Source organism: Manis pentadactyla, chromosome 6 (genome assembly GCF_030020395.1).
Source record: "Manis pentadactyla isolate mManPen7 chromosome 6, mManPen7.hap1, whole genome shotgun sequence".
Classification (NCBI taxonomy): domain Eukaryota; kingdom Metazoa; phylum Chordata; class Mammalia; order Pholidota; family Manidae; genus Manis; species Manis pentadactyla.
Genome location: NC_080024.1, coordinates 50,921,156 through 50,939,550, shown reverse-complemented (window position 1 = coordinate 50,939,550; position 18,395 = coordinate 50,921,156).

Here is an 18,395-nt window from a genome sequence, read left to right as displayed (position 1 = left end):
ATATTTAAATATACTACAGGTAACTGATAAAAACATTGGTGTGAATTGAATGATAGTAATAAAGAAACAAATATGATGGAAACTGAATTTATAGAGGAGAAAAACTGTTACCAGTGATGGAAAATAGTTTTCCAAGTCACACCATAAATTTGAATCAAGGTTGACATTACAACCTAGCCTCCTAACTCCTGGTCTAATCCTCTTTCTACTGAGGCATGCTGCCTATCTCCCGTTATCATAACATGCTCTCCATAATAACAATATTATTCACATTATGTTGCTGTTCAACATGCTATTTGATTATTTTCTCAAGTATTACAGCTTAACAAATTCGAATTATTACTTGGTGTTCTAAAATACATGAAAAGAATATGTACAAACTTTGGTTAAATTTTGCATTTTATTAAATGAATTACAATAGTTTAAAATATTTTAAGTAATAATATATATTATAATTTCTGCTGTGAGAATATTTCATTATTTAACCCTTTTGTTGTTGTTGTTGTTTTCGTTTCTTAAAAACAGATATGCTGTACTCTTGATCCTTTTTAGGACTATTAATTACATTTTTTAAAAGTCTCTTCCATTCTTCACATTATCTTTATAAGTTTTAGAATCTTGGTTCAGTTTTTTTATAGATCTTTCTCTTTTTGCTGCTAGCAATCTTCACATATATGTTAACCCTTAATTGGTATTTAATATTTACAAATGAAAACTATTTGATTGGTATTGCTATTGACATTTTATTGTTTTGCAATGGTGGAAGTCTGCAAACACCTTAGCTGGCATTATGCAAGAAATAAACCTAAGCTCTGGAAAATGAGCAGGCTCTAAGTAGAGACAGCCTTCGATTTAAGGTATGTGCTAGGGAGATGATGCTCCAAAGCACTATAATAATGAGGAGTCTTCTCTGGGGTTGGCACACTTAATAATTAATCCAAAACTGAGTGGTACTTTCTTTCTTTCCTTTTTTTTTTTCTTGTTTAATTTGGGGATTGTAAATTGTCTTAACCTCTGTGAGCTCTCCAATTACCAGACTAGTTCCTTTCTGTGGAATGATTATTTAGAAAGTATTTCTTGAGTTTAGCTAAGGGCAAATGCTACATACAACCAGTTTCTCATTGTACATGAAACATACATATTTTCAAAGACAGTTCTTTAATTCATTACCATGATTTCTTCTCCAACAGCCCATCACTGCATTCAGATTCTCTATTATAATCTTTTCTATGCAAAATTAGAGGTCTTCTCCTAAGAGGTCTCAGTCAATAAACCATCTGCTTTCTCTCCTCCAGGAATTTGTCTGTTTCTCTTCTGTTGATGGTACAATTTCTTATTTTGCTATGAATTTATACTTTTGTTATTAGTATTCTGTAGATATACAATGTCATTTCAATTGGATTTTATGAAGGAGAAAGGCTAAATTATTACTCTTCCATCTTGAATCTGATATACATTTGTTTTTTATGTTTACTTATTGTTTGTTTTGCCCATACATTTAAAAAAATTCATAAAATCTTTATCTGTTTTTTAGTTTCTGTCTTTATAGTTTTTATAAGGAAGATTTTGCCTTCTCTAATAATACACAGTATCTTATTATTAATTTTAATTATTTTAACGTTGTATCAATTTTTTTCTCTTTCTACATGATGATGGAAAACATGATGAGCAAAAACACACAACAGTAATTCTAGGCATCAGCATGTTTTACCTGGCTCCACTTGGAGAAGGAATCATGGTGGTGTTCTGAACAGAATTGTGTAATGCAGAATAGGACCAAGAAGCCGTGAACTTGGGTTTCTAGTAGATGATACTATAATGAGAATGCAATAGGATATTATGACCTTACAGTTCTCCCAGCTGGCATGGGTTATAATCAGTGTAAATAAACTAACTATTAAGAAATGTATGTTTACATCCTCTATCTTGGCATTGCTTCCAGGAAGGAAGCTTCAGAGCTGGAAAATGATGTTGTCCATTCTCCTGCTTCACCTGTGATCTTGCTTGGGCTATTGCCATCCTGCTGATTTCTCTGATCTTCCTCTTCCTAGTTTTTACCAAAATAGAATAAATCCAAAGGAAGAGTCACTACATAGACCATACAGGGTATTTGCCTTACATTCTGACTCTGAAATTTTGGATTCTATTAAACTCTCTGTGGAAATACAATGAATATGTTCAATTTGCTATATTTATAACATGATTTTTTTCTTTGTCCAATATTGTGAAGTCTTTTAACTCTTTCTTTGGATAAGCATTTTTTTAAAAACAAAGTGCTTAATTTGGTTTATGTGTGACACATTAAAAATTGCATTATAGTTTTTCTAATTAAAACTATTTTTACAGTATTTTTAATTTTACAACAATATTTAAGGGAAGATCCACAGATTTCCCATATACCTTTTATCCCCATGCATATTTTTTTTAACCTAAGAATCCTTGCTTCTGCCACCCCACAGCTACCTGACTTATCCCCACATAGGAGATCTTCACTCAACTACGTATCTAATAAGTGCTGTACTCAGACTTGCTTTCTCTATCTTGCCTCATCATTCTGGTTTTAGATTCTTTTGGATTTTCTCTCTGTGTTTCATTTTTTTAAAAATGCAGACTATTTAAACTTTGCTATATTTAAAAAGAAAACATTTTCTATGACTTAAGCCTCCTTGAAATTAAATTCTGCTGGTCAGAAATATCACAAATGAAACATCTATTGACCAACCCCACAAACTTCAACTGCTTCCTGGAGTTTGATGACATGTGATGGAAAGTTCACTGCTGATAAATAAAACAGTTTACATTATGCCTTATTCTTTATTCTTCATAAAAAATAGCTTCTTTTGCTTCTTAGGGTCAACAATTAAAAAAATATCTAGACCCTCACTTTCTCTTTAAAATGTTGTAAGGGTATATCATCTGTTATCTTTTTCATGATCCCACCTACTAATCAGTTGTGCAAGCCAGAAAAATGGAAATTACTCTTGATTCCTTCCTTTTCCTAACTCTCAACATTTAGTCAATCAATTAGACCTCTGTATCATTCAAATCCATCTACTTTTCTCCCTTACATTACTATTGTTTAAGTTCATGCTGCCATTTCTTCTTGTTTTCTGAGATTGTGGGAGATTGCTTGCATTACTCCTGCTTACATAATTTCATACACTGAAGCTGTAGACAATTTTTTTCTTTCTGGATTATTTTAACCCATAATTAAAATATATTAACTATAAATGAAGATGTTTTCCTAATATATAGACTTAATCAATAAAGTGGGTTTATCATATTTGTGTTTATGGAGTTTTTATACCTTTTTCACTTCTGCACAATTATAACTTTTAGATATGAGTACATTTATGTAGGTAATTATTTTTATTAAAGTTGAGGCAACTTGTTCAATAGAATCAAACATTGGCATATGGTAAATGTGCCGCTCATGTATGAATTTACTAAACATTTTCAAAACTGCTGGGCACAATTTATTTTATTCTTTAAAAATACATGAATATTTATTTTAATATATCATGATAAATTGAAACTGTTATTAAATTTCTGTGATATTTTATAATCACCTCCACAGTGATATTAGATTCAGGGATAATTTAGACATAAGGAGAAATATGATATATTTTCTAAAGAATTATCCATGTAAACCCTGTTGAAATATATAACTAACATTCCAGAAACTAAACTATCCAGAAAAATGAAGGGATGTGAGAATAAAAGAAAAATTATCAATTATACACCTTTAGCCTTAAGAGATTATTACTTATGAATTTTTATGATCTCTTGGCAAAGGGTATCCCTCTTAGTTACTTAATTTTGCAGAAATAAAAAATGACTTAATATAACCCATTTCCTATTTAATGATGAGTTGTATAAATTTCCTGTTATTTCCTCATATAATTTGTCAAATTATACTACTGGGAATTAACATTGCTATTGAACTTTTAACAGTATTTATATATTCTAGCAAAACTATTAATCATATATTTTAATAAACTGAACTTGAAAATCTATTTTGAAGATATTCTTATAATGATGAGATCTATGATGTTAACATCTATGGGAAAAAAGCACACTTTCTATTTTTTTAAATGCTATTTTAGTCTTGTTAGTTCAATCTCCTCTCCTTCAAGGAATTTTACCCAGTGGAATAGATAAATTTGAGAACTTTGCTTACTAGTAAAAAACACACAAAAATAAGTTTGTTTTTCTTCTTGGTAATTGATAATAAGTGAATATCTACAAGAAATTTGGTTCAACTACAACAAAAGTTAACCCAGAATGAAGTACTATAGAAAAGGGAATTACAAAGAAGGAATTCTAGAGGTCAACTGCTTTTTGACAAAGACTCAACAACAATTAAATTGAGAAAGGACAGTCTTTCCAAGTAGAACTGGAATACCTGGGCATCCATATGCAAAAACTACAACAGGAATCTAAACACAAACCTTCCACCTTTCATAAATTTAACTCAAAATGGATCATAGACAAAAATGCAAAATGCAAAGCTATAAAACTCCTAGAAGATAACAGGAGAAAATTTAACTAACAATGGGGTGGTGATGACTTCTTACGTACAACACTAAGCACGGTCCATGAAAAAAAAGTTGGTAAGTTGAAATTTAATATAATTAAACTTTGCACTGTAAAAGACATTGTTAAGAAAATGAAAAGATGAGCCACAAACTAAAAGAAAATATCTGTGAAACACTTATCTGATAAAGGATTGGTATCCAAAATATGCAAGGAACTCAATAATGTGTAAAATATATACCACATGCAAAAAAACCTCAATAAAAAACAACCCAGTGAAAAGCAAAAGATCTGAACAGACACCTTACCTAAGAAGATATAGGTAGATATCTGAACTATGGTTTAGATAGTATATAAGTATATGAATAGATGTTCAGCATCATTTATCATTAGCGAATTTCAAATTCAAACAACAGTACAATTGTTTAAACAACATGTTAGAATGGCTGAAATCCAAAACACTGTACATTTGTTTAAACACGAAACAGTTGTACCAAAACAGTACAATTGTTTAAACACACATGTTAGAATGGCTGAAATCCAAAACACTGACATTAAATCTTGGTAAGGATGTGGAGCAATAGCAACTTTCATTCATTAGTGTTGGAAATGCAAAATTGTACAGCCACTTTGGAAGACACATTGGCAATCTCTTACGAAAGCAAGCATACCTTTAACCATAAGATCCAGCAATTGTGTTGCTTGGTATTTATCCTAACGAACTGAAAATTTATGTCCTGTCAAAAGCCTACACACAAATGTTTATAGCAGCTTTATTCATGATTGGCAAAACTTAGAAGCAACCAAGATTAAGTTCAATAGGTGAATGAATATACGACACACCACTTGTAGTATATTCTTAAGTGTACATTGGCTGAGTTTTGATGAATGTTCATAGGTAACGCAAACCCTTTTCAAGATAGGAACATTATCATCACCTCAGAAATCTCCTTCATTTCCTTTCCTATTCAATTCTCTCCCACGTTCCTTCAAATAAAGGCATGACATTCATTTCTACAACTCTTATAGCTATTTACACAAGCAAGACATTTAAAAAGAGGATATATGATATAGGTAAAGGAACTAGAAAAAAAATACTATTATGTGTCTAAAATGTACTAAGTATTTTGTTAGAGAAATAAATCCTAAATACCTGGTCCTCCTGCCTAAGCTTAACCCAGCTACCAAATTTCTCCTCATGGCTCTGATAGCAAACCTAAAACGTTATGTGCTCAAATAGCACATAAGCTGTGTAAGTAAAAAAATGAAATCTATTTACTACATACTTGCTAAATTTAAAAGTTTTCACAGTAATTTAATATTTTTAATCATGAATAATAAGGGAACTTATTCTGGAGACAGAAAGGGAGACAAAAGAGGTACTTAAAATAACTACTGTAAAATAATTTCCACATTCAAAAAAAAAATTTAGAGAGAGATGATTTTCTTCATTTGTATATAATATGACACCAAGAATAAATATACCTTAAATTTTCACCCAGGTTAATATTATGAACATTTGTCTAACCTGATTATAAAGTCAATTTCAAGAAACATTTTCTTCTTTCTTTGCATTTTCATATCAAATGGATTTTCTATTTTTATGAATAATGGCCCATCTACTCCAGAATTTAGAAATAAAGAATGTTATTTAACTTAAAGAATAAATGAATCTTAGCCTCCCTGTGATTATTTTACAGGTATTTCATTTTTGTTACATATTTTACAATTCGTTGAATTTAAAAATGCAATTATTCTGTTGAGTTACTCTATTAGTACCATAATATATTAAGTATCACACTAAATCTAATACAAGACTGAAAAAAGTCCTGTTTAATGAAATCTGATCATTCTTTATGGTTTAGTCTCCTTTCATAAAGCTTTTCCCATACCCTAACCTTTTCTAATAATATCACAGAACAGCATTCACTTGGAATTAATCACATGCTATCTTGTGATCTCACTTGCATTTGTAGTATTTTTTCCTATGTTTTACACAGATATGTCTTGTTTCCCTAACTAAACTTAATCTCAGGGAGATAATGTTGTTCAAGCTTTTCTTATACAGAGACACACAAAAGGCATGCACACAGAATCTGTTGGCTACACACAAATATGAAATATATCTCTGAGAACATAAATATCTATTTTTTTCTGTCTTAAAAGAATAAGATTTAGAGGGGCGGAAGATGGCGGCGTGAGTAGAGCAGCGGAAATCTCCTCCCAAAACCACATATGAAAATATAACAAAGACAACCCTTCCTAGAATAAAGACCAGAGGACACAGGACAATATCCAGACCACATCCGCACCTGAGAGAACCCAGCCTCGCGAAGGGGGTGAGATACAAGCCCCGGCCCCGCGGGACCCGAGCGCCCCTACCCCCCAGCTCCCGGAGGGAGAAGAGCAGGAAGAGCGGGAGGGAGACGGAGCCCAGGGCTGCCGAACACCCAGCCCCAGCCATCCGGGCCAGAGTGCAGGGCCCTCGATACTAGGAAAACAGGGCAGCAAGAACAGTGAGCAGGCACTGGAGGCTGGGCGACAGAGGGCATAAGAAAAGCGCACGACCAACTTTTTTTTTTTTTTTTTTTTGCTGTTTTGTTTTGGCGAGCGCTTTTTGGAAGTCTTAAAGGGATAGGGACCCCAATACTAGGGAAACAGGGCAGAAAGACCGGTGAGCAGATGCCTGAGGCTGGCGTCGGAGAATAAAGAAAAATGAGCGGCCAACTTTTTTTTTTTTTTTTAATTAAAAAAAAATTTTTTTTTTTTTCTTGTGGTCGTTTTGTTTTGGCGGGTGCTTTTTGGAAGTCTTAAAGGGGCAGGGCAGGACACTTAATCCAGAGGTAGGGAATCCGGGGATCTCTGGGAACCCTAACCCCTGGGCTGCAGGGAGCAGGGAGGCCCCTTACGGAGATAAATAGCCTCCAGGCCGCTCCCCCTCCAACGCGACTCCACCACTTTGGAGCTACTGCCCGAGCCAGGCCACGCCCACAGCAACAGCGGAGATTAACTCCATAGCAGCCGGGCAGGAAGAAGAAACCCTGTCTGCACACAGATGCCCAGCACAAGCCACTAGAGGTCGCTGTTCTCCCAGGAGAGGAGGGCCACAAACCAACAAGAAGGGAAGTTCTCCCAGCAGTCACTCGTCCTAGCTCTGCAAACTATTCCTATCACCATGAAAAGGCAAAGCTACAGGCAGATAAAGATCACAGAGACAACACCAGAGAAGGAGACAGACCTAACCAGTCTTCCGGAAAAAGAATTCAAAATAAGAATCATAAACATGTTGACAGAGATGCAGAGAAATACGCAAGAGAAATGGGATGAAGTCCGGAGGGAGATCACAGATGCCATAAAGGAGATTGCAGAAATGAAACAAACTCTGGAAGGGTTTATAAACAGAATGGATAGGATGCAAGAGGCCATTGATGGAATTGAAACCAGAGAACAGAAACGCACAGAAGCTGACATAGAGAGAGATAAAAGGATCTCCAGGAATGAAACAATGTTAAGAGAACTGTGTGACCAATCCAAAAAGAACAATATCCGTATTATAGGGGTTTCAGAAGAACAAGAGAGAGGAAAAGAGATGGATAGTATCTTAGAAGAAATAATTGCTGAAAACTTCCCCAACCTGGGGGAGGAAATAATCGAACAGACCATGGAAATACACAGAACCCCCAACAGAAAGAATCCAAGGAGGACAACCCCAAGACACATAATAATTAAAATGGCAAAGATCAAGGACAAAGAAAGAGTTTTAAAGGCAGCTAGAGAGAAAAAGGTCACCTATAAAGGAAAACCCATCAGGCTAACATCAGACTTCTCGACAGAAACCCTACAGGCCAGAAGAGAATGTCATGATATATTTAATACAATGAAACAGAAGGGCCTTGAACCAAGGATACTGTATCCAGCACGACTATCATTCAAATATGACGGTGGGATTAAACAATTCCCAGACAAACAAAAATCAAATGAGTATTCATATTTGAACTGACTGTTTATAGTTCATAATGCATGAGCAAAACTGAAGGTTTCTGTGATGGCTGCCCTTGTACTGTTCACCATGTAAGAACTTATTCACTATATAAGAATTTGTTCTCCATGTAAGAACTTGTTTGTTATGCCTCGGAAGATTGGAGACTGATGAAAATTAGGCTTGGGGTGGATTAATGATTGTGCATTGAGCATTGACTCCCCTATACAGAATTTTATTGTTGTTAACAACCATTTGATCAATAAATATGAGAGATGCCCTCACAAAAAAAAAAAAAAAGAAGTACGCACTTCCTATGGTAACATAAGTAACCGGGATGTAATGAATATAGTCAAGATATTGTAACAGCTTGGTATGGTGATAGCTGGTACCTAGAATTGTCATGTATATAAACGTTGAATCACTATGTTGTACACCTGAAACTAATGTAATGTAATACTGTGTGTCAACTACCCTTCAATAAAAAATAATTATCTAAAAAAAAAAAAAAAAAGAATAAGATTTAATAGATCTTATATTTTGAAAGAAATAAACAGCAAGAGCATTTTAGAATGTTTATGATGAATTTAACAAATTATATTTTTGTATTGTCATCCAAAGATTTTATTGTGTATACACTTCAGGTTGTTGGGTTTTTTTTTTAATTTGACATGTTAACATTTGGTAAATTCAAGGTGCACAGTTTTTACTTTGTACATTTATATATTATAATGTGATTGCTTTTGAAGCAATATCTACCACATTACATCATAGTGCAATATTAATTTCTATATTCATTATACTGGGCATTAGATCTCTATGGCTTCTATACTAGTCATTACAACTTTATATCCTTAAACACGATCAATCTTATCCACCTACTTCCCATTCCATGATAATTGTCATTTTACTCCCTTTTTTACAGACTTGACATTTTTAGACTCTACAGATGACTGATATTATATAATACTAGTCTTTCTCTGACTTATTTTAACATGTTCTTAAGGTATATCCATACTTTTACAAATGGCAAGATAGCTTTCTTTCACATGGTTCAATAATATTCCATTGTGTACATGTACCCATAAGTTTTATCCAATGATGGGCATTCAGAATTTTTAAGTATTTTGGCTATTATGAATAATGCTGTAATAAACAGGGGTCTGCATATATCTTGTCAAAATCCTGCTTCCTTTTCCTGTGGGTATATACACAGAGGTGTAATTACTAGACCATATAATCTATTTTTAATTTTTTGAGGAAACTCCATATTGTTTTCCATATAGGTGGACTAATTTCATCCCCACCAGTGGTATATAGGGTTTCTTTTCACCAGAGCCTCACTAGAAATTGTGTCATCTTCTTGATGACAGCCGTTCTAACAGGGGTGAGATAATATCTTGTGTGGTTTTGATTCCCATTTCCCTAATGATATTGATCATTTTTTCATGTACCTGTTGGCCATTTACAGGTCTTCTTTGGAAAAAATGTCTATTTAGTTATTCTGCCCATTGTTTAGTCACATTGTTTGTTTTCTAATAACCTGCTCTTTACATATTTTGGATATTAATCCCTTATCCAATATATAGTTTGAAATTTTTTTCTCCCATTTTGTAGACTGCTGTTTCATTTTGTTAATTGTTTCTTTTGCTATGCAGACCATTTTGAGTTTGATGAAGTCCCATTTGATGAGTTTTGTTTCTGTTGTTTGTGCTTTGGGCATCATGTGAAAAAGATCATTGCCACTCCAATACTGATGAGCTTCATCCCTATGTTTTCTTTTAGGACTTTTATGATATTAGGTCTTAAGTGTTAAGTCTTTGATCCACTTTGAGTTAACATGTGTGAGATAGAGGTCTGAATTCATTGTTCTACATGTTTCTCCAGTTTTCCAGCACCATTTGTTGAAGAGACTATCCTTCCCCCATTGGGTGTTCTTATTTCTCTTTTCAGATATTAATCGGCTGTATATCCTGGGATATAATTCTGAGCTATTTGGTTCCACTGGTTGATGTGTCTGGGTTTTTTTGCCCTTATCATACCATTTTAATTAATACTGTTTTGAAACATACTTTGAAACCAGGAACTATGATACTTCTTGATGTTTTTTTTCAGTATTGCTTTTGCTGTTTAGAGTCTTTTGTCATTCCACACAAATTTTAGGATTATTTCTTCTATTTTTGTGAGGAAATGAAATGCCTTTGGTATTCTGATGAGGATTAAGTTGAATCTGTGGATGGTTTTGGGTATCATGGCCATTTTAACAATGTTTAATCTTCCAAACCATGAACACAGGATGTCATTCCATTTGTTTGTATCTTCAACTTCTTTCAGCAAAGTTTTATAGTTTTCATTTTACATATATTCCACTTCCTTAAATTTATTCCTAAGTATTTTATTGCTTTTGATGCTATTGTGATTGAGATAGTGTTCTCTATTCTTTTGCTAATGTTTCATCATTACTGTAAATGAATGCCATTGCTTCTGTAGGTTGATTTTGTATCCTACCATTTTACTAAAATTATGGATGAATTTCATGGTATTTTTCTTATTGATTTTGGGATCTTCCAAATATAAGATCATGTCATCCACAAACAGTGACAGTTTTACTTCTTCCTTTCTGATTAGGATGTCTTTTATTTCTTTGTCTTGCCTAACTGTTCTAGCTAAGACTTTCAGTAACATACTGAAAAGGAGTATAAGAGTGGGCAACCTTGTCTTATTCCTGATCTCAGAGGAAAACCTTTCAATTTTTCTGCATTGATTATAATGTTATCTGTGAATTTTTGTATATGGACTTTATTGTGTTGAGGGATCTTCCTTCTACATGTAATATATCAAGGGTTTCTATCATGAAAGGATGTTACATTTTGTCAAATGCTTTTTCTGCATCTATTGATGATCAATCATGATTTTTATATTTCATTCTATAGATGTGATGAATTACATTTATTGGTTTGTGTATGTTTAACCATCCTTTCACTCCAGATCATGGTATATGATCATTTATATGTGCTTTCAAATTTGGTTTGCTAGTATTTTATTTAAAATTTGTGCATCTATATTCATCAGGTATATTGGCCAGTAGTTTTCTTATAACACCCTTATCTGACTTAGGTATCAGAGTAATGTTGCCTCATAAAATGCATTTGAGAGTGTTTTCTCCTATTCAAATTTTGAGAAGAATTTGAGAACAACTGACATTATTTCTTCTTTAAATACTTGTTAAAATTCAGCAGTGAAACCACCTGTCCTGGAATTCTATTTACTGGGATAATTTGATTACTGCCCAACAACCCAAGTCATTCATTATTGGTATGTTCAGGTTTTGAATTCCTTCATGAATCGGTCTTGGTAGGTTTACTACCATCCCTGGGAGGGCTGCTGCCTGGTCACTGGATGGGTCCCTGTGTGGGAAAAACTGTACCTGGACCATGGCTGACAGGAGCTAGAACTGAGTCCTCAGATTGTTTCACAGAGTCCATAGTCAACACTGAGGTCTGCAGACCTAGCTCCAGAGGCATGCATGGGCATATCTCTGACCAGGTGTCTGGTAAGCAGGACTGCCTCTTTACTATGGCTGGGAGGGACTGGAGCTGCGAATAGGTCCCTTTTAGAATCTATAGTCAGACCATGTTGGGTGGGTTTACTTCCAAGGGCTCTCAAATCAAAGCCAATGGGGTCTGGAGCTTGTTCACATTCCATTTCAAGGTCCACAGCTGGAGTGAAGTCTGTGTGCCTGCTATCCAAGGTATAAATGGGGGACTCCTACCAGGTGTTTGGCATATGGTGTAACAGGACCATGGCTGATGGGGCTGAAGCCTACTCCTTTGTGGTACAGAGCTATTCTTGGGTCCAAGATCAGGACCACAGTAGGTGAGTCAGCCTCTTGGGGGAAGACCTACCTTCTCAAAATCATTTTTCATGGTCTTGGACTCACTGGAATTTCATGATTTCCTACCTGGATGTCAAAGCTCCCACAAAGGCATTTTTGAGCATGGATGTTGGCCAACTAGTCTTGCTAATGGGGTACATGAACAAGGGTCTCTTTTCCACCATCTTGCTTACTTCATCAATTTCTTCTTCCTTGTCATTTTGTTCTGTATCTTTTCTCTTCAAAAATATTTATTATTTCAATTTCTTCCCATTTTATTTCCTTTAATTCAGGTGGTCATGATAGAAGAGACAGATATGAATGATGCGCAAGCAATTGGCTGGATTGGGGAATGGTTAAACAGGAGGGACATGAAGAAATAAGTAAATATCTTAAGGATAAAGGACACCAGCAGGGACTTAAAATGTGAGAAAGATGAAGACAAGAATGAAGCCTATGGTACCGGATTGGAATTGGCTACATTGGTGTAAGCTTCTGTTGCTACACTTACATTTGGAGATGAATAAACATAGAAATAGATAGAGGATATACACGTTTCTGGGTGTACATATTAACTCTATCCACTGAATATGCCTACCAGCAATGAGTACTTTTAATATCCAGTTTTTTTAAATAAAAGTTTCAAAAACAATAATCACAAACAGGAACTAATAATGCTATTATCTTGCTATATTGGATTGCAAATAATTCCAACTGAATAAAATTGCTTGATACAGGATTTACTTATTCTATGCAATTAAAAAAATTCAATGTAAGCATTATGGGAGTCCCAAAAGAGAGAGAAAGGGCATGGAGATTATCTGAGGCTAAATAATGTCTAAAACTTCCCTAAAACTGAAGAAAGGCACCAATATACAAATAACCTCAATGAACTCCAATCAGCCAAACACACAGGGTCCATACTGAGACATATTCAAACAGTCAAAAGCCAAAGACACAGGAGAATCTTGAAAGCAGCAAGAGAGAAAAGACACATCTCATACAAGAGATCCCCATAAAACCATCAGTGAAATTTTCAGAAGAAACCTTCCAGGCTGGAAGGCAATGTATGATATGTTTAAAGAACTGAAAGAATGTAAACTGTCAAGTGAGAGCTGAGAACTTAATAACCAGCAAAAATATCCTTCATAGGTGAGAGATATGGCCTACAAGAAATGCTAAAAGAAGCCCTTCATATTGAAACTAAAGGATGTTAAATAGTAACTCAATATGAAAATAGAAAGTTCTCTAGTAATGGTAAACACACAAACATAAAAAAAGTATTATTATGATTTTAGTTCATAATTACACTTTCTATTTTCTATAGGACCTAAAAGACAGATGCATCAAAATATTTATAAATCCATACTCATTAGTACAGAATAGTTAAAAACATAATTTGGGACATGAATAACAGATGGGATGGGGCTGATCTATAAAGGAATAGAGTTTTTGCAACTGATGTTAAGTTGGTATCAATTTAAGATGATCATCATAACTTTAGGATGTTATGTCTAATCCCTGTGGTAACAACAAAGAAAATACCTACGGAAAATACATAGAAGCAAATGAAAAGGGAATCAAAATGTGTCTACAAAACCTCAGCTAACACTAAAGGAAGAAAGCTAACACCTAACAGCTAAAGGAAGGCAGTGGTGGAGGAAATAAGGGATAAAAAGGCTATAAGACATGCAAAAATTAATGCTTCCCTGGTGGTAATTACTTTAAGTGTAAATGGTGTGTACACTGCAACTAAAAGACAGATTGATAAATGGATTTAAAAACATGATCCAAAATATAGACAGTCCCCACCTAAAAATGGTTCAACTTAAAACTGTTCGACTTTACACTGGTGCAAAAGTGATACACATTCTTAGGAACCAGACTTCAAATTTTGAATTTTTAACTTTCCCCAGGCTACCAATACATGATACAATACTCTTGTGATGCTGGGCAGCAGCTGTGAGCTGCAGGTCCCAGACAGCCATGCAGTCACAAAAATGAAAAAACTGATACATTTACAACTATTCTGTACCCATACAACCATTCCATTTTTCACTTTAGTACAGTATTCAATAAATAACATTAGTCAACACTTTATTATAGAAGAGTTTCTGTGTCAGATGACTTTTCCCAACTGTAGGATAATGTAATTGTTCTGAGTGTGTTTACAGTAGGCTAAGCTAAGCTCTGAGGTTTGGTAGGTTGGGTGTATTAAGTGCCTTTTTGACTTACTACATATGGACTATAAAAATTCACTTTAGATATAAGGACACAAAGGTTTAAAGTGAAAGGATGGGAAAATATATTCCATGCAAACAGAAACAAAGAGAACAAGGATAGCTCTATTAATATCAAACACAATAGACTAAGTGTAAACCTGTTAGAAGAAACAATTATATAATGTTTACATAATGAAGAAAAGTTAATTCACCAAGAAGATATAACAATTATAAACACATATGCAACAAACACAAGACCTCCAAATATATGAAGCAGATATTGACAAAATTAAAGAGAGAAATAGACAGCTCTACAATAATGTAGGGTACTTTAACAGACTACTTTCCATAGTAGATAGAACAACCAAATGGAACATTTGGAAGACTTGGTTAACACTATAGACCAATCGGACTGAATGGGCATGTACAGAACATTCCACCCAGCATGAGTAGGATACACGTTTCTCAAGTACATGTTACATCCTCCAGGATAAACCTTGTATATATAAATCACGAAACAAATATTAATATATTTTATAAGGCTGAAATCATAAAAAGTACCTTTTCCAATTACAATGAAATTAGAATTCAATAGCAGAAGGAAGAGTAGAAAATTCACAAATAAGTTGAAACTACCATTTTTAAACAACTAATGCATCAAAGAAGAATTCATAAGGGAAATTAGAAAATATTTGAGACAAAAAAGAAAAATGAAAACAATATACTGAAAGTAGTGTTAAGAGGGAAATTTATCACTATCAATTCTTCATTAAAAGATTTTATAGCAATAACCTAACTTTATACCTTAAGTAGAAAAAGAAAAACTTAAGTAAAATAGCAAAAGGAAATAACAGATTAAAGCAGAGATAAACAAAATACAGAATAGAAAAATTATAGAGAAAATCAGTGAAAACAAGACCTGGATCTTCAAAAAGATCAACAAAATTGACAAACTTTTAGATTGCTTAAGGAAAAAGGAGGAAAGACTCAACTACAGTCATATAGGAAAGAATATTACAACTGATTTTGCAGAAATGAAAAGGATTATAAGAGAGTACTATGAACTGTATGCCAACAAATTGGATAACATAGATGCAATGGATAAATTCCTACAACACATGACCTATGAAGACCAAATCATGAAGGAATAGAAAATATGAACAGATCTATCACTAGTAAGGAGAGTGAATCAGTAATCAAAAATATAACCAGAGGGAAACTCAGGAACAGATGGTTCACTGATGAATTCTTGCAGTCATTTCAAGAATAAACATCAACCCTCTTCAAACTCTTCTAAAAAACTGAAGAGGAAGGATTATCTCCAAACTCATGAGGCCAGCATTACTTGATACCAAAGTTAGACAAAGACTCTATAAGAAAACTACAGACCCTACGATTACTGATGCATAAATCTTCAACATAATACTAGCGAACAATTCAACAGCACCTGAAAAGGATTATACACCATAACTAAGTGGGATTTATCCTAGGACTACAAGGCAAGTTCATCATATGAAAACCAGGCAATGTAATGCAACACATCAGCAGGATGAAGGAAAACACACACACGTTCTCATCTAAACTGAAAAACCATTTGACAAAATTCAACACCTTTTCATGATAACACCACACAAATGAGGAACAGAAGGAAATGACCTCAAAATAATAAAAGCCATATATGGAAAACCTATAATTAACATCATACTCAGGGTGGAAGCCTGACAGATTTTCCTCTATAATAAGGAATAAGACAAGGTTGTCCATTCTCACCACTTCTGTTCAACACAATACCAGAAATCCTAGCCACAGCTAGTCAATAAATAAAAGGCACCCAAATTGGCAGAGAAGAAGTAAAATGATCTCTGTTCACAGATGACATTATCTGGTTTGTAGAAAATTAAAGATTCCATACAAAAAAGGAAAAAAACTTAGAACTAATAAATGAATTCATCAAAGTTACTGGATACAAAAATCAACATAGAAAAATCAGTTGCATTTCTAAACACCAACAATGAACAACCCAAAAAGAAATTTAAGAAAAAAATTTATTTTTATTAATATCAAGCAGAATAAAATACTTTGGGACAAAGTTAACCAGGATACAAAAGTCTTGTACACTGAAAACTACAAAACATTACTGAAGGAAATTAAAAGAGACAAATTAATGGAAAGGCATCTCATGTAAATGGGTTGCAAGACTTAATATTTAAGATGTCAACACTACCCAAAGTATTCTACAGCTTAAATGCAATCCTTATAAAAATGCTAATGACATTTTTTGCAGTCATAGAAATAAATTACTCTAAAATGTATATAGTGTCTCAGGGGACTCCAATAGCCAAAACAATCTTGAAAAAGAACAAAATTGGACTTTGATTTCAAAACTTACAAAACAGTGTGGTACTGACATAAAGACAGAAATGTAGACCAATGGAATAGAATAAAAGGCCCAGAAACAAACACTTAATATGTAGTTGAGTGATTTTTGATAAGTGTGCCAAGACCATTTAATGGGGAAAGTACAATTTTTTCAACAAATAGTTTTGGGAAAACTAGATAACCACACACAAAAAAATGTAGACCCTTATCTTACACCAAATATAAAAATTAACTCAAAATGGATCAAAGACCTGAATAAAACTATAGAACTCTTATAAGAAAACATAGGGGGAAAAAAAACCTCATGAAATTGGATATGGCAATAATTTCTTGGATATGACAGGCAAGAAGAAAAATTAGATTAAGTTGAACTTTATCAAAATTAAAATCTTGTGCTTCAAAGAACAGAGTGAAACGTCAGCCCATAGAATGGGAGACAATAGTTGCAAACTATGTATCTGATAAGGGATTACTATTTAGAATACATTATTTTTAAAAATCCTATGAACAACAAAAAATCTGCAGAGAAGAGATACAAATGGGCAGTACACACACAAAAAGATGCTCAACATCACTAGATCTCTAGTAAATGTAAATCAAAACCACTATGAGATGGTACTTCACATCTATTAGATAGTTATCATCAAAAATAAATAAATAAAATAACAAATGCTGGCAGGAAGGTAGAAGAAATTGGAACCCCTGTACATTGCTGTCAGGTATTTTAAATGGTACACTATGGGAAGTAGTATGACAGTTTCTCAAAAAAGTAGTTAACATATGATACAGCAATTCTACCTCTGGGTATATACCCAAAAGAAAACAGGGACTCAAATGTTTGTGTGCTCATGTTCACATCAGCATTATTCACAGTAGCCAAATTGTGAAAGCAATTTACAGAGCCCACGACAGATGAATGGATAAACAAAATGTGTTATGTACATATATTCAATAGAATATTATTCAGCCATATTATTCTGTCAAATGCTACAACATATACAGACATTATCCTAAATGAAATGTCAGTCACAAAAGAACAAATATGATTCCATTTATATGAGATACCTAGAGTAGTCAAATCTTAGAGATAGTATGTAGAATGGTGGATCTAGGGATGGAGACAGAAGGTGTTAATATTTAATGAGTACAAAGTTTCAGTTGGGGCATATGAAAAAGTTCTAGAGATGGATTGTGGAGATGGTTGCTAACAATTCAGGTATAGTCAAGCACAAAACTGTACACCTAAACATGGTTAAGATGGTAAATTTTATGTTATGTATATTATTTTAAAAGGTAAAAAATGTCAATTTAGAAATCATTTTCATTTGATTTTGAAAGTCAGTGATATAAGTGACATACTATTCCAGGTTTACTTACATAAGAAGAAGGACAGACTGTTATTTAG